Here is a 26,595-nt window from a genome sequence, read left to right on the forward strand (position 1 = left end):
AACTCAGTTGCAATTTAGCCTGCCTAGCTTCACCCTTTCACAACATATGATGTAAACTTATGTCATCTGTCATGTGTCATTTCCCTGCCTTTGATGAGTGCTCGTACTCCGAGCTCGCATTTTTTCCCCACACTTGTTGGCTGATTTAATCAGCCATCATGTGCTTCTAACAGCCAAGAATGGAGTGGAGCACCGCCCCCAGATGTTATCCTATTAAATCCCCCTGTCAATCTCTGACAGTGGCATTCAACTTGCTCCAGCAGGGGGCACGTTACTCCACGAGCCCACCCATAACATGATCGTGTGACGCTGATGGGTTGCTGCTGAAGACCTCTTTGCCTGTTATCACAATACTCCTGTGAAAGCCGGCTCGTAGCTAGCTTTCATAGATCGTGATTTTAGCTATACATAGCACTGCCATGTACAGTCCTGCTCATCCTTATTGGCACCCATGTAGTTTAAGTACATAATGTGGAATATCTCCTGAAAAAATTAATCAAGTGAAACTGTTTTTTTCTGTAGAGCACTTGTGTTAAACACAAAAGAGCAAATGATAAAAAAGAATTTAAAACAAAAAACAATGGGAGGGAAAAAAAGAAAAACCTAAACCTTGCTGTGTCACTGGTATTAGTACCCTTTACATTAATTTAGTATGGAATCACAAGCCCATGTGACATGAATTAGCCAATGAATTATTACTTCAGTGTTTTAAAAAGCCACATGGCAGGCTCTGTTCCTTTGTCACAATGGTGAAGACAAATGAGCTGTCTGAGGACATCAGAACTGCTATTATTAGCAAACACAAGATTTCCAAAGGGTATAAGGCCATCTCCAAAGACCTTGGTATCCAATTTTCAATAGTGTGCAATGTTATTAAGAAGTTTTCCAAGCATGGAACAGTCAAGAACCTCCCTGGATGTGGAGGAAAGAGGAAAATTGACAAGAGATGACGTCAAAGGTTGGTGCAAATGGTGGAAAAAACACCACGTCAAACATCCAAAGACCTGAAAGCCAACCTGGAACAGTCTGGGGTCATGGTTTCAACAAGTATCATATGCCACACACTAAACCAAGCAGAGAATTATGTGCAAAGGTCAAGGAAGAAACCAATGCTGAAGAAAAGACATAAAAAAAACTACTGATCTTTGCCCAAGAGTACCTTGACAAACCACAATCCTTCTGGGAAATGTTCTGTAAACAGATGAAACAAAAATAGAGCTTTTTGGCAATGCAAAGCAACAGTTTGTTTACAGAGGGCACAGTGAAGCTTATAAGGAAAAGAACACCTTACCAATAGTTAATCATGCTGGAGGATCCATAATGCTGTGGGGTGGCTTTGCTGCTTCTGGTACTGGAGGCCTTGACCATATCACAGGAATCATGAAATCAGGGATCTATCAAGAGATTTTAGAGCGAAATGTCCTACCCAGAGTAAGAAAACTTGGTTTGAGTCGAAGATCATGGGTCCTCCAGAAAGACAATGACCCAAATCACACATCCAAAAGTACACAGGAATGGTTGAAAAAAAAAAAACAGACTGTTTTAAAATGGCCACAAATGAATAGTGACTAGTGATGAGCGAGCACTAAAGTGCTCGGGTACTCGTTGCTCAGGTCGAGCAAATTGGAATGCTCGAGTGCTCGGTCCGAGTAACGAGCCCAATGTAAGTCTATGGGAAACTCGAGCATTTTTCCTGCGGTCTGAAGAGGGCCTAAAAATTGCCCAAATTGATGGGAACAGTGCTCAAATGACATGGGATCAGCATGGGGAAGATCATTGGAAGCATTTCTGACTCCCAGGTCACTGCTGTCAACAATGCCACTTTTACGGACTCACAATTAAGCATACAAAAATTAAACCAAAATGGATTTTCCTGGGAAATATGTTAAGGAACATCCTTTCCAGGATAATGACTTGTATATAAGGCAAAATAAATAACCAAAAACAAAAATGCTCCTTTACACCTTGGGCTATGTTCACTTGTAGCGTTTTTGATGCGTTTTTGCACTTTTGCATTGCTTTCAACCAAGACAATTGCATTCACTGGGAAATGTAATTTTAGCATCTTACAACCTTATCTGGCCATGTGGTGTGTGAAACATCATTAGACACATCCTATTTCATTTATGAAGGATAGATTGTGAAACTCACAAACACTATTTTTACAGCCTTACTATTCTTAAAGGGCCAGCAGTAGGCTATGCTTTGTTGTTCCCATTTTTAAAGAGTGGGTCTCCTATACTGTTATTGCATGTGCAGTGACTGCAAGGGCTGCCAAAAATTTGGATGCATCCCAATACCCCTTTGAAGAGACATAGAGGAGGGTCTCAGTAAAAAAAAAAATTCCCATTATAAAGTAGTGGGTCTCCTGTAGTGATAATGCCCATGCAGTGACTGCAAGGGCTGCCAAAATTTGGGAAAAACCCCACTAACAATTTAAACACACATAGAGCTGGGCCACAGTAGTGACATGTTCCCATTAGAAAGGAGAGGGTCTGCTATTCAATTATAGGGTATGCAGTGAGTCCAACGGCTGCCAAAATTTAGAAAAAACCCTACTAACAATTTAAAGACATATAGAGCTGGGCCACAGTAACGACATGTTCCCATTAGAAAGGAGAGGGTCTGCTATACAGTTATAGCATATGTAGTGAGTCCAACGGCTGCCAAAATTTAGGAAAAACCCCACTAACAATTTAAAGACACATAGAGCTGGGCCACAGTAACGACATATTCCCATTAGAAAGGAGAGGGTCTGCTACCCAGCTATAGGGTATGCAGTGAGTCCAACGGCTGCCAAAATTTAGGAAAATCCCCACTAACAATTTAAAGACACATAGAGCTTGGCCACAGTAATTTCATGTTACCATTAGAAAGGAGAGGGTATGCAGTGAGGCCAACGGTTGCCAAAATTTAGTGAAAACCCCACTAACAATTTAAACACACATAGAGCTGGGCCACAATATTGACATGTTCCCATTACAAAGGAAAGGGTATGCAGTGAGTGCAAAGACTGTCAAAATTTAGGAAAAACAATTTAAAGCCACAGGGAGCTGGGCTACAGTAACGAGTACGACATGTTCCCATTAAAAAGGAGTGGGTCTCCCATACGGTTTGCCTATGCAGTGAATGCAATGGCTGCCAAAAATTTGCAGGCACTCCAATGTCCCTTGCAAGAGACGTAGATATGGTGATATGGTAGATATGGTGGTGATATGGAGGAGGATGTGGAGGATGAAGAGAAGAAGGAGAACAAGAGCAAATAGACAAATTCAGGAAGCATATACCTACAGTATGTCTGGGTGTGAAGACAGGTGCATGGGAATAGAGTTAGACCTCCCCAAAAAAAGACACTAGATTTGAGTTTATGTTACGCTGCTATCATTCGGTGGTGTTGAGAAGTCTGGCCCAATCCAGCCCTTGTTTTTATAAGAGTCAGCCTGTCAGCATTTTCAGTTGACAGGCGGATGCGCCTATCGGTTATAATTCCACCAGCGGCGCTAAAAACCCACTCTGACAAAACGCTAGCGGCAGGGCAGGCCAGGACTTCCAAGGCGTAGAGAGCCAGTTAATGCAATGTGTCCAACTTGGATACCCAATAATTATAAGGCACAGAGGGATCACGGAGGACGTTGGTACGGGCAAGGTACTCTCTCACCATCTTCCGAAACTTTTCCCTCCTTGGGAAAGTAGCCAGCGCCTCAAGGTCTGTGCGATGGGATGGTCTGAGAAAACTGTCCCAGAACTTTGACAGTGTTCTCCTGCCTCTGCTGGATTGCATTTGTGTCTCTATTGCCTGTACTCCTTGGTTGTCCAACGAACTATGACCTCTGCCACCAGCATTTTCAGAGGGGAATTTTTTTAATACTTCCGCAACAAGGGCCTTCTCATGCTGCACCATTTTATTAAGCCTGTCCTCCACAGGAATAATAGACAGAAAGTTCTCCTTGTAGCGTGGGTCTACAAGTGTCACCAACCAGTAATGACTGTCACCCAAAATTTGGACAGTCACGGGAGGGTAACGGGAAAGGCAGTGTAATATAAATTCAGCCATGTATGGCAGCCTGCTAACAGGCAAGACTTCTGTGTCCTCACCAAGAGGACGACTGACCATGCTCTCCTCCTCATCCTCCTCCTTCTCTCTGTCCTCAGGTTATCCACGTTGAACAGATGGTATGACGGTTGTGCAGGTAGTACCGTCTATAGTGCAGGAAACTAGCTCCTTTTCTTCCTCCTTCTCCTCCTCTTCCTCATTGTCACCAAATCCATGTTGGGATGAGATGAGGCTGGGCTGTGTGTAATCACACTGTATGGTTCCTTGCACCATCTCTTCATTCTCCGCCTGCAATGCATCCTCTTTAATTGTGAGCAGAAAGAATTTCAGAAGACAGAGAAGAGGGGTTGGTGACACTAATTATAGCATCATCGCCACTCACCATCTTGGTGGAGTCCTCAAAGTTTTGAAGGATGGTACATATGTCTGACATCCATGTCCACTCCTGAGGTCTTAAGTGTGGAGTCCGAACTGAATACCGACTGCCTTGTTGATGCTGCTACTCAACAACTGCCCTCTTCTGCTCACAAATCCTTCCCAACATCTGCTGTGTAGAGTTCCAAAGCGTGGGAACATTGCACACCAGTTGGCGAGCTGGAAGCTGCAAACACTGCTGAAGCACGACAAGAGAGGCAAAAGCTGTAGCTGACTTTCTAAAATGGGCACACAGGCGGCGTACTTTGACAAGCAGATCCAAGAGACCCGAGTAGGTTTTGAGAAACCGCTAAACCATAAGGTTAAGCATATGGGCCAGACATGGTACGTGTGTGGGCTCGCCTCACCTCAGAGCTGCCGCAAGGTTCCGGCCATTGTCACACAGGACCGTGCCTGGCTGTAGGGTCAGAGATGTCAGCCACTGGTCTGCCTGCTCTTTTAGAGCTGTCCACAACTCTTCAGCATTGTGTGATTTGTCACCTAAGCATATTATCTTCAGCACAGCCTGTTGCCGCTTGGCCGAGGTAGTGCTGCAGTGCTTCCCTCTTGCGACTGATGTGGACATTTCGGAGATGTAGGCTGAAGAGGAGGAGGAGGTCCAGGAACTGTAGAATGTGGGGACAACACTGATTGACCCAGGGCCCACAATCCTTGGTGTCGGGAGAACGTGTTCCGTCACAAGGTCCGACTGGGTCCCAGCTTCCACTATATTAACCCAGTGTGCTGTCAGCGAGATGTACCATCCCTGCCCACAAGCACTTGTCCAAGTGTCCGTTTTAAGATGAACTTTCCCAGTAACTGTGTTGTTGAGGGCACGGCTAATGTTGTGGGACACGTGCTCATGTAATGCGGGAATGGCACACTGGGAGAAATAGTGGTGGCTGGGGACTGAGTACCGAGAGACGACCACCACCATCACGCTACGGAAAGCTTCCGTCACCACGAGCCTAAAAGGCAAAATTTAGAGCGCAAGCATTCGCGAAATGTGTAAATTTAGTAGTGTGGCCTGTGGGGCGTTGGCTGCGTATTTGTGCTTGCGTTCCAAGGAATGTGGTAGGGGCAACTGAATGTTGCGCTGAGACAAGGACGTGGACGTGCTTGCTGATGGTGCTACTTCAGAGTGTGCAACGACAGGTGCAGGGCAGGAGGCATCTTGGCATGAGCCATGGACAGGGGATTGGCGTGCATGCACAACAGTGGAAGAAGCAATGGTGTCACCCGCAGACACTGTTGCTGGACCCTGGGGTTCGGCTCATTTAGTGCTTTGCTGCCATGAGCCTGATCAGCTTAAATCTGCCATTGGGAAAAAGAACCCTGCAAACATTCAAGAGCTTGAACAAACTGCAAAGGAAGAGTGGGAGAAAATTCCAGCTGAGAAGTGCAAGAAGCTTATAGATGGCTACAACAAACCTTTGGAGGCTGTCAACAATGCCAAATGGTGTGCAACAAAATATTAATTAGGGGTTCCTTTATTGCTGCACATGCTGTTTATTCTGTATATTCCTTGAAAGTGCAACATGAAAGTTGAAAAACAATGTTTTATTGTTGTATTACTTTGGACCACTAATTAAAAAATTCTGAGGATATACCTTTGGTACATTTCCATTTATTTCTGAAGAGATTGTACAGTATGAAAAATTTCAAGGGGTCCCAATAATGGTGAGCAGCACTGTATAGCACAAGTGATCAGATGATCACAGCATGTTATGTGTCACATGTTAACCTATACATGTTATCATGCACATCATCCTTTTACTTCCCCTTCTAGCCCTGGTCTGGCCTGTCATGTGATGTGTCGGTCAGTTTCCACAGTGTGTACCCAGCCGACGTTTACTGACTGATGTCTGCCATTCTGCTTCCTCACATCATGCTTGCAGTCATATTATTTATATGTTACCCCATATTTTACAACTGAAATCTATCTTACTAAAGATTCTAATTTGTCCACCCTATTTTAAGTAGCCTCCTTTATGCCTCTACCAACTATTCTAGACAAAACATTTGTGAAAAATGCATCAGGTTTATTCCTGGGTGAGTGAACATATGTATCTTCTTCATCTTGGCTATGTAGCCTTTTGATCTCTTGATATATATTCAATCTATCATGGCATTTTGAGATATGCATGTCTCAATACTTTCTACATTTAACATTAATTTCCTTCACATTTATTATTGCTGTTTCTTCTTTCGTATATCAATCTATGTACATGTTGTTACATATGTATTGTGACTATTAGGCTTTTGCTTCTTTTGTTTCTACTTTAAAGCATTTTCACATTATCTTCTGTGTACTGCATATATACACAGCTGCCTCTCTGTGACTTTGTCACTTGACTCAAAGTCCTATTTACCCACCTATGTGCATTTCTTATGTCTGATATACCCATGGATTTTTATTATATGTTTGATTTTATTTTTGATGTGAATAATATTTGGTTTTATACTATGTCTACACTTTTGTTTGGCATCTTTGCATTTGAGAAATGCATATCTTTGTAACATTGACTTAAAACTTGATTATATGATAATAATTAAAGATGACTATATGAGTCTTAATGTAACATAATGCAAGATCTATATTTTATGATAAACTGTTAAAAAAATCATCTACAGTTAAATTACACATCCAACTGCTTGCTACTACTATTCTACTGATATTAAAGTGAATAAAAGCAGCTATGCTGACACTGTGTGAAGGGTTGAAGATTTGTCTGAGTCTGAGCACTAGGTGGTGTCAGAAACCCTAAAACCATAATAAAGTAGAAGACTCGGATCCAAACACTTTAATGGTTAGCTTTATATTCATTTATGGAAAACATTTTATTGATGTTTCTTCATAATCTTTTTCTAGCAAAGTAGAAAAAACAAATCCAGTGCTGTGAAAATATAATTACCACCTTTATTCACACTGAATTGTTTCTGGTCTGTAATCTCTATAAGAAAGCAATCATATACTGTATAGATAAACGTAATGCAGCTGCAGAGATATACAATACTATGCAAAATTTGTAGGCAACCATGATAAAAAATGCTACAAAGTAAAAATTATTAAAAAAATTTAAGTGTTAATAGTTTATTTTCATCAATTATCAAAATTAAAAGGAAATGGACAAAAGATAAATTTAACTTTGGTGTGACCACCCTTTGCTTTCAAGACAGCATCAATTCTCCCAGGTACTGTCACGCTGGGTATGGGGGTAACCAAGCGTATAATGACAGAAAAAGGGAAGGGTGCCCTACAAGTAGGGAAAATCGGAGTGGAGACCCCTAAACAGTTTAAACAGCAAACCCTGACTCCCCTATGGACCCTATATAGGTTCTGCACCTATTGCCGAGCAGGAAACCTGGCCCTTGCTGACCTTAAAGCTAGGCCCTAGGTAGGGAGGGGTGAGCAATAGTCAGCCCCACATGAAAACTAAAGTACACACCGGAAACAAACAAGGGAATACATGTAGCTTCAAGATAACACTGGAGGAAACACAGCAACAATCCACGAAGGAACTCCAAGAAAATTCTAGCCGACTACTAGAATTCCAGGCCTGAATAGATCAGAACATTCTATCACCAGCAACTCTCTGGAGAAACTGAGTGTATTTAAGGATAAAGCAAGGGCGTGCTAATTAGCAGCAAAGGGTGAGGATCACCACTGGGTCCTAAAGGTATAATCCCCAAGCAAGGTGAGGATCATCGCAGGGTCCTAAAGGGAGAGAGATCATGATAGGATCAAGAAGATGTTTGCAAGGCCAAACTCAGTTACCTTCTACAGCCGGACCCCGTATGACTGTTTGTCAAACCTGACACACCCTTGATAGGTACACTTAGACATAGTTTTCGAAGGAACTCTGCAGAGAGGTTTTTCCAAAGATCTAGGAGAACCAACCACTGATCTCCTGTGGATTTAGGCTTCAACAAGTCCTTCAATCTCTTCTTGTAATAGCACACAGACTCAAGTGATGTTGAGATCAGGGCTCTGTGGGGGCCATATCCTCACTTCCAGTTCTCCTGGCTTTTTTTTTACACTGAAGATATATCTTAGTTACCGTGGCTGTATGTTTGGGATTGTTGTCCTGCTGCAGAATAAATTTGGAGTCTATCAGATGTCTTCCTGATTGTATTGCAAGATGGATAAGTATCTGCAAGCATTTTTTAGCATTGAAGATACCTTTAATTTTGACAAAATCCCCAGCTCCATTTGATGAAATGCAGATCAAAACTTGCAAGGAACCTCCACTATGCTTCACTGTTGCCGGTATACATTCATTATTGTACTGCTCTTCAGCCCTTCTACACTACTGATGGCTAAAATTGAACTATATCATGGATGTACTGTATTTTGCTTAGGTGTTACAAGCGCATATTGCAAAGCATCCAGAATGCATTTAAACCCAAACCGCCGAAAGCCCATGTTCTCACTTTTGTGCCCTACTTCAGACAGTGATGATTTAAATATAGGTATTTATTACATGATCATCACAACAGGCACAATGTCACTGTACGGTACCCCAAAAGGCTGTTTGCCATGAATTGGTTTCATTGGGTCAATTCCTAAATCAAGACAACCTATATCCAAACCTGTTTGTAGCCATGATTTTCCACCACCCTATCCAAGACACTAGTTTTCTCCCTTTACTTGCTCTTTCCCAATGCCTAAATTGGATTAATATAGCCACAGTAGCCATTTTACTAACAAAGCAAACATTAATACACATTTTTGTTATTTACTATGGAAAAACTAGAATACAACCATCATAATCAATACACAAAATATATATATATATTACATATGCTGCCGAGCATTTAAAAAAAGTTTGGTTCGGGAACCATTCTGGTACCCGAACTGAAATTCGATCCCAGACAGCGTGGGAAACACCAAACATCTGGTGTTTCCCGTGCTGTCATCTGTGTGACAGCGCAAGAAACACCGGCTTTGATCAGGGGTAAGTTCATTGCTGCCGGTCAGAGCACTGCGGTTCCCACGCAGCAGCTGTGACCAGTTTTAAAAAGGTTACCCCCAGTCACAAGCGTTTGCTGATGAGAGTACTACTCTTATCATCCAACACCTGGTCTCGCTGATAGCAGTGACAGCTGGCGAGGCTGAGGAGAGTATTCATCAGCCAGCACCTGTGCAATAAGTAAAAACATTTTTAAAAAAATGACGTGAGGTCCCCACTATTTTTGCTAACTAGCGGAAGTAAAGCTGCGGCCCCCAGCTGTCAGCTTTATATTGGCTGGTTATCAAAAATAAAGTGGTCCCATGCCTTTTTTTTAATTATTTAAATAAATAACTAAAAAAAACAGCGTGAAGACCCCCCCACTTTTGACAACCAGCCAAGCTAAAGCAGATAGCTGGGGGCTGGTATTCTAAGACTGGGAAGGGACTATGGATATTGGCCTTTTCCAAGCCTAATAAGACCAACCCTGAGTCGCCCCAGAGATGGTGCATCCATTAGATGCACCAATTCTGGTGCTTTGCCTGGCTCTTCCCACTTGCCCTGGTGCGGTGGCAAGTGGGGTAATATTTGTGGGGTTGATGTCAGCTTTGTAATGTCAGCTGACATCAAGCCCACAGGTTAGTAATGGAGAGGCATCCATAAGACACCACCATTACTAACCCCAAAGTCAAATGAAATAAAAACACAAATAGAGTAAACCCCATCACCCTCAATTGTTAACTGTTTATATTTTGTGTATTGATTATGATGGTTGTGTTCTAGTTTTTCCATAGTAAATAACAAAAATGTGTATTAATGTTTGTTTTGTTAGTAAAATGACTACTGTGGCTATTTTAACCCCACTTTAATTGAAATAAAAACAGTCTCCTTTTTTTTAATTAAAACTCCCCACCTTCTTACTGTAAAGTCAAAATGAATAAAACACCATATTCCTCACCTTTCCACCAATAATCCATAAATGGCCATGTTCCACGACGATCTGGATGCTTTGGAGAGCAGTCACATCAGTGATGCAACTGTTCTCCACACCAGCCGGAACACACTACGCACAGTGTGAAACCCGCTGCTTGTGATCAGCGGTAACTTTAATGAAGTCACCACCAGTCACAGGCAGGCAGCGCTTTTCACACTTTGCTCAGTGTGAGCCAGCTGGCGTGGAGAGCGGTCATATCACTGATTTAACTTCTCTCCAAATCATCCGGATCATTGTGGGACATGTCCATTTATGGATTATTGGTGGAAAGGTGAGGAATATGGTGTTTTATCATTTTTAATTTTACATTAATAAGTAGGTGAAAGAGGGCGGGGATTGTTTATTTCAAATAAAGGAGTCTATGTTTTTATTTCAATTAAAAACTTTACTCTGTGTTTTTGTAGTACATTTGACTTTGGGGTTAGTAACGCCTCTCCATTATTAACCTATGGGCTTGATGGTGGCTGACATTACAAAGCTGACATCAACCCCACAAATATTACCCCACTTACGCACAAGGGCAAGTGGGAAGAGACAGGCAAATAGATGCGCCTTTTCTGGGGCGGCTGCGGGCTGTTATTTTTAGGCTAGGGTGGGTCAATATCCGTGGCACCTTCCTAGTCTGAGAATACGAACCCCCAGCTGTCTGCTTCAGCTTGGCTGGTTGTCAAAAATGGCGGGGACCCCACGCGTTTCTTTTTTTTAAACATTTTTTAATCATTTAAAAAAACGCCGTTGGACCCCTCTATTTTTGATAACAAGCCAATAAAAAGCTGACAGTTGGGGGCTGCAGCCAGTTTATTGCACAGGCGCTGGCTGATGAATACTCCCATCAGCGGTGCCTGCCATCAGTGCACGGACACTAGCCCACCCCCAGCTGAAACAAATCTGGCAAGCACCAAGTGCATTCCCTAATGATGGTACACCAAAGAGATAAAAACAGCAATTAAATGTTTGGTCCCAACTTTAGAATTTATTACCTATGGGCAAGATCGGTGATAAGTAGGGACAAGCGGACATATGGATGTTTGGGTTTGCCGTGTTGGGCTGAGCTTTAGTCCAAAGTTCGGTTCGGGCACAAGAACTTGACCTGAACTTGACCGTGAACCTGAACTACATAGAAGTCAATGGGGACCCGAACTTTGTGTTAGAACTCTCCTGTTAGGTTTTTTTTAGTTTGCTGGTCACATGACCATTTTTGCCTATTTAATCCGGCTCCGCCCTCCTGGTCTTGCTGGACTTCATTGTATTTACTACTCTTGAGCTAGCTTGGTGCTCTGTTGCCGTTCTCTGTTAGTTTTGCTAGGTCTTCTGACCTCTATGCTTTTTGTTGTGTGTTTGTCTTTGACTGCTACTATTTCTGCTAGGAGGTGTCCAACTTATCCCAGTCCCTAGTTCTTGTAGGGATCCCTCCCTCACATCTATAGGTCTTCGTTCAGACTAGCCGAGGACTTTAGCGGGTCTGATCGCAGGATCAGGTTCCCCGTTACATCGTAGGGATCTAGTTTAGTTCTATTGTAGGGACAGTTCTCCTGTCTTTCCTTAGTCCCTGTAGCAGATCATAACACTTTGGTGCTGTAAAATGGCAGTAAAATGATCATAGAAAGGGCTAGGGGGCTGAAAAAGGAAGCAAAATGGGGGTAAGAGCAGGACAATTGCCCTGCAAACAAATGTGGATGAGAAAATTACTTAAAATAACATAGAATAAAAAAATATAAAAAATAAAAATCTTGAATCAGGAGGTGGAGGTCCAAGTGGAGGAGTGTAGCAGTGTCTTGCATGTGTAGTTTACTGTACTTGTTGATAAATAAATGAAAAAAAAGATGTGGGATCTCCCCCAATTTTTAATAACCAGCCAAACGAAAGCATACAGCAGTGAGCTGGTCTTATTATGAGGGAAAGGGCCAATATACATAGACCGTCCCAGCCTATTAATATCAGTCCCCAGCTGTCTACTTTGCCTTTGCTAGTTGTTAAAAATGAGAGGACCCCAAAAAAATGACATGGGGTTTCCCCTATTTTTAATAACCAGCTTAGGCAAAGCAGACAGCTAGGGGCTGCTATTAATAAGCTGGGAATGTCCCTGGATATTGTCCCCTTCCCAGCCTAATAAGACCAGCCCTCAGCCGCCTCACAGAAATGACGCATCCATTAGATGCGCCAATTCTGTCATTTAGCACCGGCTCTTCCCGATTGCCCTGGTGCGATGGCAATAGGGGTAATAGTTCTTGGGTTTGATGTCAGCTGTGTAATGTCAGCTGGCATCAAGCCCAGGGTTAAGTAATGGAGAGGCGTCTATCGACTGACGTCATCGCTCGTGAGACATTTCCGTGAGTAACCTATGGAGTCTTGTTCTCAGAACGACGCTCCATAGGTTGCAGGAGAGAATTGCTGGAAGTTTTTGGGAGCCAGAATAGATTACGTCAGAGTTGTTGGGATTATTTTTTAATAAATCATAAGGAAGAAGAAATAGCCCACACCAAACAACCTGTGTGTCTCTTGTTGACTCCTGAGTCTGTTAGAGCAAACAAATGGCCAAAAGAAACCGGGTGCTCATACGTCCACAAGTTCCATTTGGTAAAAGAAAACAGGAAAGGATTGCACTCACCGGTTCTTTAAAAGTGAAAAGTCTTTATTTATGGCATTTAAAAATCTGCAGTGAGGTTCTGCAGAACTCAGGACCTGGTTGAAGGGCATGCCAGCATGAAACGGCCGTCGTCCTCTGTGGTGCTTTCTCCCTCCTCACTGCAGATTTTTAAATGCCGCAAATAAAGACTTTTAAAGAACTGGTGAGTGCCATCCTTTTCTTTTTTATTTTACCAAATGGATCTAATATTTAATAATAAATGGGTAAACCAGGGTATGTGTGTGGGTTGTTTTTTTCAAATAAACTTTTTTTTCCTATGTGTCTTTGAATTTTTAAATACAGGGTTAGTAATGGGGGTGTCTGATACAAGCCTCTCCATTACTAACCCCTGGACTTGATGCCAGTTGACATTATAAAATATTGTCCAACGTTTTCAAATGGACAGGTTCCTTTAAAGATATTATCTCCACATCAATGGGTAAAATTGCTATGTATTTGTACAAATGATCAACTTTGTGATTTTAATTTTATTATAAATCATCCCGATTCTCAAAAATGGATTCATTTTTACATTTATTATTTAATAATCGTGGTTTAGGGTACTGGCCACCGCTGTCACGGAGCACTGATCTTAAGTAGTGTTGAGCCACCCCCGTAGTGTTCGAGTTCGGTTCGGTTCATCGAACTGTTCGTCGAACACCTTCGAACACCGTTAAAACCAATGGCAGGCAAACAAAAACACATAGAAACACATAAAAAACACCTTCAAAGGTGTCCAAAAGCTGACAAACTGCTCAGAAGACACAACTAACACATGGAAAAGTGACAAGTACATATAGTCATGCGAAAAGAAAAGAGGTGGAGGAGTAAAAGGAGGGGGAGACACAGATATAGGCATGTCATGCCCTTCTAAAATCCAAAAAGTGAGAAGCCGACACGGCCAGTCCGCTCCTGCCCGTGCCACCTCCGTGTCGCCGGGTTTGTGCCAGAGCCGCGGTGAACCCTGACGGCCAGCCCCCCTCTCCCAATACTGGTGCCTGTCCGCTGGTGGGTCGAGCGAGCCCCCCTGTGGTGGAGGCAGCTCTAAGCTTTTTAATTTAAATTGTCTCTCTAATTTGAATGAATACACTTTAAATCCATTTACAAGGATCTATTGGAGGGCAAGTCTCATGCCAGCAGCCCCGTAATTCCAGCTCCAGTAGCGTCCACTAAAGCAGCTGCAGTTAAAAAGCTTTTATAAGGATCGAGCTCGGCTGTCCACCGCAAGGCAACCTACTGCCAGTCCCAGCCCCTATGCCTTGGGGTGCCTCCTGATGCTCTTCACTGAGTATCCCGTGGTCCCGAAGCATTTCCTTTGAAAAATTAAGTGTCCAAACTACAGGTGGTGTAGCTTGCTTTAACAGCCGGGATAATCCGCTGACTAGCAGACACTGCTACTAGGCACAAAGTATTTCCTGGGCTAGATGCAGTTAAAAATTTGTAATTAGATACTCTCGTTGGATGCTGAGTAGTGTTGAGCCACCCCCGTAGTGTTCGAGTTCGGCTCGGTTCGTCGTACACCCGTGTGTTCGCCGAACTGTTCGTCGAACTGTTCGTCGAACACCTTCGAACACCGTTAAAACCAATGGCAGGCAAACAAAAACACATAGAAACACATAGAAAACACCTTCAAAGGTGTCCAAAAGCTGACAAACTGCTCAGAAGACATAACTAACACATGGAAAAGTGACAAGTACATATAGTCATGCGAAAATAAAAGAGGTGGAGGAGTAAAAGGAGGGGGAAACACAGATATAGGCATGTCATGCCCTTCTAAAATCCAAAAAGTGAGAAGCCGACACGGCCAGTCCGCTCCTGCCCGTGCCACCTCCGTGTCGCCGGGTTTGTGCCAGAGCCGCGGTGAACCCTGACGGCCAGCCCCCCTCTCCCAATACTGGTGCCTGTCCGCTGGTGGGTCGAGCGAGGCCCCTGTGGTGGAGGCAGCTCTAAGCTTTTTAATTTAAATTGTCTCTCTAATTTGAATGAATACACTTTAAATCCATTTACAAGGATCTATTGGAGGGCAAGTCTCATGCCAGCAGCCGCGGTAATTCCAGCTCCAGTAGCGTCCACTAAAGCTGCTGCAGTTAAAAAGCTTTTATAAGGATCGAGCTCGGCTGTCCACCGCAAGGCATCCTACTGCCAGTCCCAGCCCCTATGCCTTGGGGTGCCTCCTGATGCTCTTCACTAAGAATCCCATGGTCCCGAAGCATTTCCTTTGAAAAAATTAAGTGTCTAAACTACAGGTGGTGCAGCTTGCTTAACAGCCGGGATAATCCGCTCACTAGCAGACACTGCTACTAGGCACAAAGTATTTCCTGGGCTAGATGCAGTTAAAAATTTGTAATTAGATACTCTCGTTGGATGCTGAGAAAGCATTCCATAGAGTCTCCTGGCACGCCATATATGATTCTCTTAAAAAGCTTGGGGTAGGGGTCTAGGGGACCCTTTTATAGCCAAAATCACGGCCCTGTATCGCAATACGTCACCTAGGCTGAAGATAAATGGAACTGTAGCACCCTGAGGGCTCGGTTACTACAGACGTATTGCACCTCACCCAGAGGTGTAATATCTCACTCTCAGGTAAGGATGGAGTGTGGATCAGGACCCGACACCTGCATGCATTACACCACATTGCCGTGGGGCAGGGCGACCAATATGCCCCTGAGATGGGCACGACAGTCCCTGTCCCTGGCTGGAGTGGGGGGAGGGAACACTGAGGAAGGGGAACCCTGTAGTGCAGGAGCAGGGAGGAAGCAGTTCCTGGGTGCATTGAGAAGGGAGTATAAAAGGTGGGCACCATCTTAGTTCAGTGCAGAGAAGTCTGAGCAGAAGTGGCAGGGAGCAGGGGCTCTGCATGAGCTCTGCTCCGGAGGCGGGCCTAGTAACAGAGGCCCAGGCCTGGAAGAGGGAGAAGGAAGGAAGAGGAGCGGAGAAGGCTCCAGGAACGAGGAATGAAGGGATCCCAGGGGTGCGGACGGGCGAGTCGCCACCGCACGCCCGAATCCACCTGCGTGGAGGGGTCAGGCCAAAGGGGGAGACCGGTCCCCGAACTAGTGGAGGCAGGAAACGACCCTCAGCTAGAAACCGGAGGCTCTGACATTTTATGTGGCGCAGCCCCTCGCTACACCCGCTAGGAAGGCACCACATAGGGTCAGGGAAACTGGCGCCAAGTTTACCAAGAGGAGGCCCGAGGCAGCCGGACAGAAGTGTTGGTAAGAAAGGCCAGACAAAGGACACACAAAGGGGGTCCTGTGAAGTGCTCCAAAGTTATCTGGGAGTTGTCTGAGCCCCTCACCTGGTGAGCACAGTACGACGTGGGCAGCCGTTACCTGCAGACGTGGTCTGGATAATAAGAACTGTGAGTAAAGGCCCTGAACTGCATCACTGACTCCGTGTCGTTACTGCTGCTGCCCTGCACCATCACCCCCATCCTCCGCATACACTGCCCTGAGGCTATACTCCTCCCGTGGGGAGTTATGCTACGCTCTGCTGCACCCACAACACCAGCCTCAGTGGTCTGCCCTGTAGCGGCGGTTCACTCTGACCGCAATCCACGGGTGGCGTAGTCGGACATTTAAACATGAAAACCACATAAATAGTTCCGCCACTGGTTTGACCGCCCTGAGCCACGGAACTGGGTCGCCGCCACGAAGAGTACAACCACCAGCATCCACCAAAAAGGGTCCGGCTCCGGGTGTCCCAAGGCCCAGGTGGTGCGTCAGAACATTTTCATCACCTTTCACAATCACCAATGGGACAAGGCAGTGATGTCCTCTGTCCCCTCTCTTATACATCCTAGTGACGGAGCACCTGCTCTCATCAATTCGCCATAACCCCAATATTAGGTGGATTGAGGTGGGAGGCACCGAGTACAAGTGCTCTCTATTTGCTGATGATGTCCTAGTATATATCACTCAATCACATATATCCATCCATGCTGTTATGGCTGAAATAGATCACTTTGTTACATGGTAAAATTTTAAAATCAATGAAGCGAAGTCTGAGGCCCTCGATGTCTCCCTCCCCAAATCCATATAGGATTCCATCCAGTCCAACTTTCCCTTTGCCTGGCCCTCACAGGGTATCAAATACTTAGGAATTCCTATTCATAGAGACCTCTCCCATCTATGTTATCTTAATTTTGGGCCCTTTATTGAACAACTCCATACAGACCACGGTTGGCAAGTTAGAACTGTAAGATTCACTACGTGAACCACTGGTGTTTTGTGGAAAAGCACATGTACACTGCGTTCCAAATTATTATACAAAAAGTGTTTAGGAGTGATAAGGGAAGAATTTGTTTGTTTGTCAGTTAAACTCATTGATGGTGATGTGTGTCAGGGCTCTTTATATCACTGTAAGCAATTGCAGACACCTGTGCTAATTAGTTTGGCAGGTGTGTCCAATGAAAGGCAAGACTACTTAAGAAGGCTCTCTCACATTATTAAGCAGCCTACATTTTCTGCCAAAATGGGAAAGAAAAAGGATGTGTCGGCTGCTGAGAAGCAACAAATTGTGGAGTGTTTAGGTCAAGGCATGACTACAATCAACATTGTGCGATGATCAGGATGAAGTGTCTTGGCAATCAAGAAGTATGTAGCTGATTCACAGTACACACGTGTGCGTGCTGATAAGGGCAAATTGAGGACTCTTTCCTACAGGCAATTACGTCAGGTTGAAACAGCAGCGGCAAAAAAGCCTTGTCATAGCAGCAGACAAGTTTTTGAAGCTGCTTGTGCCTCCAACGTCCCCCAAACAACAAGGTGCAGGGTCCTTCAGAGGTTTGCAGCTGTGCGTGCGCCATCCTGTCGACCTCCTCTATCCACTTCACACAAGCAGAAACGGCTCCAGTGGGCCAAACATTACATGAAGACTGATTTCAAAACTGTTTTGTTCACGGATGAGTGCCGTGCAGCGCTCGATGGTCCAGATGGATGGAGTGGAGGATGGCTGGTTGATGGACACCCCACGCAAACACGGCTACAGCGCCAACAAGGAGGAGGTGGAGTAATGTTTTGGGCTGGAATCATGGGGAGAGAGATTGTCGGCCCCTTTAGGATCCCTGAAGGCGCTAAAGATGAACTCCATAATGTATGTGGATTTTCTCAAACAGCACTTCCTGCCATGGTTCAAGAAGAAGAACCGTGTATTTCACAGCAAGATCATTTTTCTGCATGATAATGCACCATCTCATGCTGCACATAAAACATCTGCATCTCTGGCTGATATGGGCATAAAAGGGGACAAACTTATGGTGTGACCCCCATGCTCCCCTGACCTCTACCCCATTCAGAACCTTTGGAGCATCATTAAAAGGAGTGTCTATGATGGCGGGAGGCAGTTCACATCTAAGCAACAGCTCTGGGAGGGTATTCTGTCCTCATGCAAAACAATTGAAGCAGAAACCATCCAAAACCTGACAAATTCAATGGACGAGAGAGTTCAGAAGCTCCTTTCGAACAAGGGGTCCTATGTGAAAATGTAACATCACCTAGAATAAAGTTTTGAGTTGAAAACTGTTTGATTTCAGTTTCTAACAACCTGCTAATGCTTATAATTTCAAAAATGACCATTTTTTTGGTCTTTATTAAAATGAAAAGGTTGATCGAAAAGTTTGGGGGATCTAAGAGTGTGGCAACCCAGTAGTCATGATTACTTCGAATTCTGACAATATGAGGGTCATGCTGCAGGTAGTGCAGCAAGAAGGCACTTATGTGCCTTGCGCATCTCGGAGCCCCAAAATTATTTTCCGGGCTAGATGCAGCTAAAAATTATTTTTAATTTTAAATCTGGTGAAGCTTTAGTATAGATGGCCTAATAGGATCAGTGCTGCACACTGCTACAAAGCCCAAATTATTTTCCAGTCAAGATACAGATAAACATGATTAGTAATTTGAAAGCTTAAAACGGTTGGTAGGGTGATTTTAACCAATCATCAAGCTTTTACTCTCCCCAGGATGACACAGGGGTAGAAAAGTCGTTTCGGATCCATGATTTGTTCATCTTTATGAACGTGAGTCTGTCTACATTATCAGTGGAGAGCCGCGTGCGCTTATCTGTCAGCACACCACCAGCAGCGCTGAACACACGTTCAGACAGAACGCTGGCTGCGGGGCATGACAAGATCTCCAAGGCGTAAGTGGCTAGCTCCGGCCATTTATCCAGATTGGAAGCCCAAAAAGAGCAAGGGTCCAGTGACACAGTCGTGGCTTCAATGTTTACTTGGAGATACTCCTGTACCATCGTCTCTAGGCGTTGACTATGTGTCAGACTTCTTGTCTCCTGTGGCCTTGCAAAGGATGGGCTAAAAAAGTGGTGAAATGATTCCGCAAAATTGATGTTACCAACAGATACTGTGGTTCTGTTACGGTTTGAGTGCTGAACACTTGACGGTCCCACGGTTGGCAAGTTGGAACTGTGAGATTCACTACGTGCACCACTGGTATTTTGTGGAAAAGCACATGTAAGATTCTGCAACAGTCTCTGCTGATACTCCTGCATGCGTGCATCCCTTTCTATGGCAGGAATAATTTCTGCAAATTTACTTTTGTACCGGGGATCTAACAGTGTGGCAACCCAGTAGTCAGGATTATTTCTAATTCTCACAATTCGAGGGTCATGTTGCAGGTAGTGCAGCAAGAAGGCACTCATGTGTGTTGCGCATCCAGGAGCACCAAGTCCCTGTTGTGTTGGTGGCGAGGTAACAATCATGCTTCCTTCCTCTGTCCTCTCCCCCCAACCTCGCACAACAGAAATGTGATCAAGGTCTCCCTCATCTGATGAGTCTTCCATCAGTTCGTCCTCCACTTCTTCCTGGGCTCCTGCACCTTCCTCACTAGTTTGGCTGCTACCATGCGCCCTGGTAAAACCATCTCCCCCACCCTCACATGCCTGCCGCCTTGGTGCTGCCGACCGTCTGGACCTTGCAGATGTTAGCCCTTCCGCATACAACTCCTCCTCCTCTACTTCCTTCACCTCCTCTTGTGCCACCACCTGACTCCGAATTCTGTTTAACATGTGCTCCAGCATGTAAATCACCGGAATAGTCATGCTGATAATGGCATCGTCAGCACTAAACATCTTCGTCGCCATTTCAAAACTGTGCAGAAGGGTGCATAGGTCCCTGATCTGAGACCACTCCTCCAGCGTGATTTGCCCCACCTCTGAATCTCGTTGGCCCAGGCTATACGTCAGAACGTATTGCACCAGGGCTTGTCGGTGCTGCCACAGTCGCTGCAACATGTGCAGAGTTGAATTCCACCGGGTAGGCACATCGCATTTTAGCCGGTGAAGTGACAGGCCCAACGACTTCTGTAGAGATGTAAGTCGCTGAGCTGCGGGATGCGAACGGCGGAAGTGAGCACACAGCGACCGTGCCCTCTGCAGAAGGCCATCTAGTCTGGGATAGTGGGCTAAAAATTGCTGGACAACCAGGTTCAACACGTGAGCCATACAAGGCACGTGTGTGACATTGCCCCGGCGAAGGGCCGCACCCAGGTTTGCAGCATTGTCGCACACGGCCTTCCCTGGTTTCAGGTCCAGTGGAGACAACCATTCATGAAATTGGTTCTCCAGAGCTGACCACAACTCCTCAGCTGTGTGACTCACATTTCCCAGACATTTCAATGTAAAAACCGCCTGATGACGTTGAGCCCTACTGCCAGCATAGTAAGGAGGTGTGCAGGATCCCTTCTGCGCAGTTAGAAAGCTTGTGGCATGACCAGACAGGCTTTGGGTGCAGGTGGAAGACCGAGAGGAGGTTGAGGAGGCAGAAGCAGTGGAGGAACTTTGACATAAAGAGGATTGACGCACAACTCGTGGGGACGGCAAGACTTGGACAGCAGCCCCTTGTCCTGCTGTCACCATAGTTACCCAGTGCCCAGTCAGCGACATGTAACGCCCCTGTCCATGCCTACTCGTCCAAGTGTCTGTGGTGAAATGCACCCTGTCACATGCAGAGTTTCTCAAAGAAGCGGTGATGTTGTGTGCGACATGCTGGTGGAGCGCAGGCACACCTTTCTTTGAGAAGTAGTGCCGACTGGGCATCTGGTACTGGGGCACTGCGACGGACATAAGGTCTCGAAAATCCTCTGTGTCCACCAGGCGGAAAGGCAGCATTTCTGTAGCCAAGAGCTTGCAGATGGTGAAATTCAACCTCTTAGCTTTCTCATGGCTAGGAGGAAATGGTCTTTTACTTGTCCACATCTGAGGGACCGAGGGCTGGCTATTGTGCTTAGACGGGGTTGATAAGGGTGTCCCCGGCAAACTGCCGGTCTGTGAGGAAGATGCAGGCGGACATGTTAGGTTGCCTTGATCCAAAGGTGGTGCTATCGATGTCGGACAGCGCTCAACACCAGCTGTGAGAAAATGGTGGCGACGGGGAAAATGGCTTGGTCTTATAGGGCAAGGACATGTGACATACACTGCCAATGACACATGCCCTTGCTTGTGTGAAAAAAAGCACTTCGCTCCGTGTGTGCGCTGCTGATAGGCTGACAGATTGCACCTCCCCACTGCAAATGCGGGAAAGAGAAAAAAAAATGGAGATCTTCATTGTTCCTGCAGAGATCCATCCCCTGCCCCTCCCCCCACCCCGCTGTACACTCAAACTGCGTATTAACATTAATTTTCATCATTACTGAGAAAAAATCCAGTTATGATTTTGGTGCACGAACAGTTATCGAACATAACCTCGAACAGCCGAATTTTTCTCAAATTGTTCGTGTTCGCCGAACGGCTCGAACACCGCCCAAAACAGCTCGAATTTGAGATTGGCGAACAGTTCGAGTAGAACAACGCTCATCTCTAATGCTGAGAAAGCATTCCATAGAGTCTCCTGGCACGCCATATATGATTCTCTTAAAAAGCTTGGGGTAGGGGTCTAGGGGACCCTTTTATAGCCAAAATCACGGCCCTGTATCGCAATACGTCACCTAGGCTGAAGATAAATGGAACTGTAGCACCCTGAGGGCTCGGTTGCTACAGAGGTGTTGCACCTCACCCAGAGGTGTGATATCTCACTCTCAGGTAAGGATGGAGTGTGGATCAGGACCCGACACCTGCATGCATTACACCACATTGCCGTGGGGCAGGGCGACCAATATGCCCCTGAGATGGGCACGACAGTCCCTGTCCCTGGCTGGAGTGGGGGTGGGAACACTGAGGAAGGGGAACCCTGTAGTGCAGGAGCAGGGAGGAAGCAGTTCCTGGGTGCATTGAGAAGGGAGTATAAAAGGTGGCACCATCTTAGTTCAGTGCAGAGAAGTCTGAGCAGAAGTGACAGGGAGCAGGGGCTCTGCATGAGCTCTGCTCCGGAGGCGGGCCTAGTAACAGAGGCCCAGGCCTGGAAGAGGGAGAAGGAAGGAAGAGGAGCGGAGAAGGCTCCAGGAACGAGGAACGAAGGGATCCCAGGGGTGCGGACGGGCGAGTCGCCACCGCACGCCCGAATCCACCTGCGTGGAGGGGTCAGGCCAAAGGGGGAGACCGGTCCCCGAAACTAGTGGAGGCAGGAAACGACCCTCAGCTAGAAACCGGAGGCTGTGACATTTTATGTGGCGCAGCCCCTCGCTACACCCGCTAGGAAGGCACCACATAGGGTCAGGGAAACTGGCTCCAAGTTTACCAAGAGGAGGCCCGAGGCAGCCGGACAGAAGGGTTGGTAAGAAAGGCCAGACAAAAGACACACAAAGGGGGTCCTGTGAAGCGCTCCAAAGTTATCTGGGAGTTGTCTGAGCCCCTAACCTGGTGAGCACAGTGCGACATGTGCAGCCGTTACCTGCAGACGTGGTCTGGATAATAAGAACTGTGAGTAAAGGCCCTGGACTGCATCACTGACTCCGTGTCGTTACTGCTGCTGCCCTGCACCATCACCCCCATCCTCCGCATACACTGCCCTGAGGCTATACTCCTCCCGTGGGGAGTTATGCTACGCTCTGCTGCACCCACAACACCAGCCTCAGCGGTCTGCCCTGCAGCGGCGGTTCACTCTGACCGCAATCCACGGGTGGCGTAGTCGGACATTTAAACATCAAAACCACATAAATAGTTCCGCCACTGGTTTGACCGCCCTGAGCCACGGAACCGGGTCGCCGCCACGGAGACTACAACCACCAGCATCCACCAAAAAGGGTCAGGCTCCGGGTGTCCCAAGGCCCAGGGGGTACATCAGAACATTTTCATCACCTTTCACAATCACCAATGGGACAAGGCAGGGATGTCCTCTGTCCCCTCTCTTATACATCCTAGTGACGGAGCACCTGCTCTCATCAATTCGCCATAACCCCAATATTAGGTGGATTGAGGTGGGAGGCACCGAGTACAAGTGCTCTCTATTTGCTGATGATGTCCTAGTATATATCACTCAATCACATATATCCATCCATGCTGTTATGGCTGAAATAGATCACTTTGTTACATGGTCAAATTTTAAAATCAATGCAGCGAAGTCTGAGGCCCTCGATGTCTCCCTCCCCAAATCCATACAGGATTCCATCCAGTCCAACTTTCCCTTTGCCTGGTCCTCACAGGGTATCAAATACTTAGGAATTCCTATTCATAGAGACCTCTCCCATCTATGTTATCTTAATTTTGGGCCCTTTATTGAACAACTCCATACAGACCACGGTTGGCAAGTTAGAACTGTAAGATTCACTACGTGAACCACTGGTGTTTTGTGGAAAAGCACATGTACATTGTGTTCCAAATTATTATGCAAAAAGTGTTTAGGAGTGATAAGGGAAGAATTGGTTTGTTTGTCAGTTAAGCTCATTGATGGTGATGTGTGTCAGGGCTCTTTATATCACTGTAAGCAATTGCAGACACCTGTGCTAATTAGTTTGGCAGGTGTGCCCAATGAAAGGCAAGACTACTTAAGAAGGCTGTCCCACATTATTAAGCAGCCTACATTTTCTGTCAAAATGTGAAAGAAAAAGGATGTGTCGGCTGCTGAGAAGCAACAAATTGTGGAGTGTTTAGGTCAAGGCATGACTACAATCAACATTGTGCGATGATCAGGATGAAGTGTCTTGGCAATCAAGAAGTATGTAGCTGATTCACAGTACACACGTGTGCGTGCTGATAAGGGCAAATTGAGGACTCTTTCCTACAGGCAATTACGTCAGGTTAAAAGAGCAGCGGCAAAAAAGCCTTGTCATAGCAGCAGACAATTTTTTGAAGCTGCTGGTGCCTCCAACGTCCCCCGAACAACAAGATGTAGGGTCCTTCAGAGGTTTGAAGCTGTGCATACGCCATCCTGTCGACCTCCTCTATCCACTTCACACAAGCAGAAACGGCTCCAGTGGGCCAAACATTACATGAAGACTGATTTCCAAACTGTTTTGTTTAGCGATGAGCGCCGTGCAATGCTCGATGGTCCAGATGGATGGAGTGGAGGATGGCTGGTTGATGGACACCCCACACAAACACGGCTACAGCGCCAACAAGGAGGAGGTGGAGTAATGTTTTGGGCTGGAATCATGGGGAGAGAGATTGTCGGCCCCTTTAGGATCCCTGAAGGGGTAAAGATGAACTCCATAATGTATGTGGAGTTTCTCAAACAGCACTTCCTGCCATGGTTCAAGAAGAAGGACCGTGTATTCCACAGCAAGATCATTTTTATGCATGATAATGCACCATCTCATGCTGCACATAAAACATCTGCATCTCTGGCTGATATGGGCATAAAAGGGGACAAACTTATGGTGTGACCCCCATGCTCCCCTGACCTCAACCCCATTCAGAACCTCTGGAGCATCATCAAAAGGAGTGTCTATGATGGCGGGAGGCAGTTCACATCTAAGCAACAGCTCTGGGAGGGTATTCTGTCCTCATGCAAAACAATTGAAGCAGAAACCATCCAAAACCTGACAAATTCAATGGACGAGAGAGTTCAGAAGCTCCTTTCGAACAAGGGGTCCTATGTGAAAATGTAACATCACCTAGAATAAAGTTTTGAGTTGAAAACTGTTTGATTTCAGTTTCTAATAACCTGCTAATGCTTATAATTACAAAAATGACCATTTTTTTGGTCTTTATTAAAATGAAAAGGTTGATCGAAAAGTTTGGGGGATCTAAGAGTGTGGCAACCCAGTAGTCAGGATTACTTCGAATTCTGACAATATGAGGGTCATGTTGCAGGTAGTGCAGCAAGAAGGCACTTATGTGTCTTGCGCACCTCGGAGCCCCAAAATTATTTTCCGGGCTAGATGCAGCTAAAAATTATTATTAATTTTAAATCTAGTGGAGCTTAGTATAGATGGCCTAATAGAATCAGTGCTGCACACTGCTACAAAGCCCAAATTATTTTCCAGCCAAGGTACAGATAAACATGATTAGTAATTTTAAATCTGGTGGAGCTTAGTATAGATGGTCTAATAGAATCAGTACTGCACACTGCTACAAAGCCCAAATTATTTTCCAGCCAAGATACAGATAAACATGATTAGTAATTTGAAAGCTTAAAACGGTTGGTGATGTGATTTTAACCAATCATCAAGCTTTTACTCTCCCCAGGATGACACATGGGTAGAAAAGTCCTTTCGGATCCATGATTTATTCATCTTTATGAACATGAGTCTGACTACATTATCAGTGGAGAGCCGCGTGCGCTTATCTGTCAGCACACCACCAGCAGCGCTGAACACACGTTCAGACAGAACGCTGGCTGCGGGGCATGACAAGATCTCCAAGGCGTAAGTGGCTAGCTCCGGCCATTTATCCAGATTGGAAGCCCAAAAAGAGCAAGGGTCCAGTGACATAGTCATGGCTTCAATGTTTACTTGGAGAAACTCCTGTACCATCGTCTCTAAGCGTTGACTATGTGTCAGACTTCTTGTCTCCTGTGGCCTTGCAAAGGATGGGCTAAAAAAGTGGTGAAATGATTCCGCAAAATTGATGTTACCAGCAGATACTGTGGTTCTGTTACGATTTGAGTGCTGAACACTCGACGGTCCCACGGTTGGCAAGTTGGAACTGTGAGATTCACTACGTGCACCACTGGTGTTTTGTGGAAAAGCACATGTAAGATTCTGCAACAGTCTCTGCTGATACTCCGACCGTGCCCTCTGCAGAAGGCCATCTAGTCTGGGATAGTGGGCTAAAAATTGCTGGACAACCAGGTTCAACACGTGAGCCATACAAGGCACGTGTGTGACATTGCCCCGTCGAAGGGCCGCACCCAGGTTTGCAGCATTGTCGCACACGGCCTTCCCTGGTTTCAGGTCCAGTGGAGACAACCATTCATGAAATTGGTTCTCCAGAGCTGACCACAACTCCTCAGCTGTGTGACTCACATTTCCCAGACATTTCAAAGTAAAAACCGCCTGATGACGTTGAGCCCTACTGCCAGCATAGTAAGGAGGTGTGCAGGATCCCTTCCGCACAGTTAGAAAGCTTGTGGCATGACCAGACAGGCTTTGGGTGCAGGTGGAGAAACGAGAGGAGGTTGAGGAGGCAGAAGCAGTGGAGGAACTTTCAGATAAAGAGGATTGACGCACAACTCGTGGGGACGGCAAGACTTGGACAGCAGCCCCTTGTCCTGCTGTCACCATAGTTG

Source organism: Phyllobates terribilis, unplaced genomic scaffold (genome assembly GCF_046119375.1).
Source record: "Phyllobates terribilis strain yellow unplaced genomic scaffold, ASM4611937v1 Scaffold_9__5_contigs__length_417890890, whole genome shotgun sequence".
NCBI lineage: Eukaryota > Metazoa > Chordata > Amphibia > Anura > Dendrobatidae > Phyllobates > Phyllobates terribilis.